General features: G+C 39.5%; 1 non-coding gene across 1 annotated transcript; it reads right to left on the reverse strand.

The window, feature by feature from the left end:
- Positions 1 to 1,253: 1,253 nt before the first annotated feature.
- LOC127109825 (small nucleolar RNA R71) lies at positions 1,254 to 1,360 on the reverse strand. Its single transcript, XR_007797075.1, has one exon. It is a non-coding gene; the product is annotated as a small nucleolar RNA R71 (small nucleolar RNA).
- Between the last annotated feature and the right edge of the window lie 495 nt (positions 1,361 to 1,855).

Here is a 1,855-nt window from a genome sequence, read left to right on the forward strand (position 1 = left end):
AGGGCTATTTTGACTTTCAACTTAAGTTTTCCGGCACTTAATTTCTGTTGGGTAAGATCGAAATCCGTCCAACGTATTTTTAAACTTAGTTGTTTTTAACTATTTCAAATACAGCGAAAGCGCTTTGTTTAGTTCATTAGAAGTTTTCAACTTAAGAAGAAAAGTGATTTTAAAACTATTTTCGGACGCGTTTATAAGTTTAGAGTCTGGTTCGTGAGAACCTCTTTTGGTTAAGAAATCCAGGTTAAAATACTTTTCAACTTAGTCAAGATACTATATTTCTTAAAAATAGGTTTACTACTCTAACGCAATGCGCGCCTTTTTATAAGTGAGAATAAGAGGGTTTGATTAGGGAGTACAACTCGGTTCTGAATACGCGAAAGCGACAGTTCCTGTTAAATTGGTTCTTTTCAAAGTAGGAAACACTGCCCATAAGTAATTCTATTAGCAAGTACTTGGATTATTAATTGATTATGTGAATTACATTCGAGCCTGTCTTTATTAATTGAACTTTATTCAATACTTTACTTTTCATTGCACGCTCTTAAAACCCCTATTTCGTTTACCTTAAATAAACACCATAACAATAGATAACGATAGATTGACACTTGGTCTCTGTGTATTCGACAATCTTTTATATTACTCTAACGCGTTCGTATACTTGCGAAAAGCACGCATCAAGTTTTTGGCGCCGTTGACGGGGACCAATTTTGTCAAATTTCGTACCCTGTTGTTATATCGTTTAGACTTAGGTTATTACCCGCCGGTCAATGCGAAGAACTCGCAGCACCGAAAGCTTAGTATACCCTCTGGCGGAACCTGAACGTTACGCTCGTGTACGTTTATTTTTCCATAGAATTAGGAAAGCTATGGCCGAAGATCAAAACCAAAGACCTCTTAAGGATTTCGCCCAACCATCCAACGAAGAACCTAGTTCTAGTATAGTAAACCCAACCATCCCAGCTAATAATTTCGAACTTAAACCCTCCCTGTTGCAACTAGTGCAACAGAGATAATTCGCAGGTCTCGCTACTGAGAACCCAAACCAACATTTAAAAATCTTTCTCCAATTAGCAGACACTTTTAAAACCAATGGAGCTTCTCCTGAGGCAATCCGTTTAAGATTATTCCCTTTTTCCCTCAGAGACAAAGCCCTATCATGGTTAGATTCCCTTCCACCCAATTCTATTACGACTTGGGATAACCTTAGAAGAGTATTCCTTGCTAGATACTTTCCCCCAAGTAAGACCGCCGTTCTTCGAAACCATATAACTAGATTTACCCAGAACCAAGGAGAATCGTTGTTCGAAGCTTGGGAGAGATATAAAGAGTTGTTAAGAGCATGCCCACATCATGGTTTAGAAAATTGGTTAATCATTCAAACCTTTTATAATGGACTTCACTATAACACTAAGATGACCATCGACGCTGCCGCAGGCGGTGCGCTGATGAACAAACCTTATCCTGAAGCTAGTGCCCTCATCGAAGATATGGCTCAAAATCATCAATCATGGGGAGTCGAACGAGCGACAGTTGAGAAGAAGGAAGTCCAAGGAGGAGTACATGAGTTAAGCTCTATAGACATGATGCAAGCTAAAATGGACGCATTAGCCCTCAAGGTCGAGCATATGTGCATAAACCCGAATACTGCGGTAGCAGTTTCATCGGATTATGAGATATGTGGAACCAAGGGACACCAATCTGCAGAATGCAGTCTATTAAACAAAACCCACTCTGAGCAAGTGAACTACACCCAAGGGAACCCATATTCGAATACCTATAACCCTGGATGGAGGAATCATCTGAACTTCTCCTATAAGAACAATAACCCTATCCAAAATAATGCACCTCCGAG

This window comes from Lathyrus oleraceus, chromosome 7 (genome assembly GCF_024323335.1).
Source record: "Lathyrus oleraceus cultivar Zhongwan6 chromosome 7, CAAS_Psat_ZW6_1.0, whole genome shotgun sequence".
NCBI lineage: Eukaryota > Viridiplantae > Streptophyta > Magnoliopsida > Fabales > Fabaceae > Lathyrus > Lathyrus oleraceus.